Source organism: Phytophthora infestans, genomic scaffold (genome assembly GCF_000142945.1).
Source record: "Phytophthora infestans T30-4 supercont1.10 genomic scaffold, whole genome shotgun sequence".
NCBI lineage: Eukaryota > Oomycota > Peronosporomycetes > Peronosporales > Peronosporaceae > Phytophthora > Phytophthora infestans.
This window is the reverse complement of record NW_003303749.1, coordinates 2,774,699-2,775,026: the sequence shown is the minus strand read 5'-3', so window position 1 is coordinate 2,775,026 and position 328 is coordinate 2,774,699.

Here is a 328-nt window from a genome sequence, read left to right as displayed (position 1 = left end):
GATTGTTCAAAAGCCGATGGATGTGATATTCGGCAGAATGAATAATGTCTACTAACTGGCAGCACCACTTAGGTTGGCCCTTTGGAGTGATCTTGGTTGCTCAATATATGCGGTGCTGAAAGAGGAGATGACATTGCCGAAAAGGTACCGGCTATTCACAATGGGGCAGGCTTTCCCGAGGTTGTCACAAACAAGTACGGTACCAAACAACTTCCAGTTTCGAACGACCCATTTCAGATGACACAGTATCTTGCGAGAGAATATTGTGTTGCACTAGCTGTTTCGTTTTTTCAGGCATCAACAATGTGCGGATCCGTGGAAGTCCTGT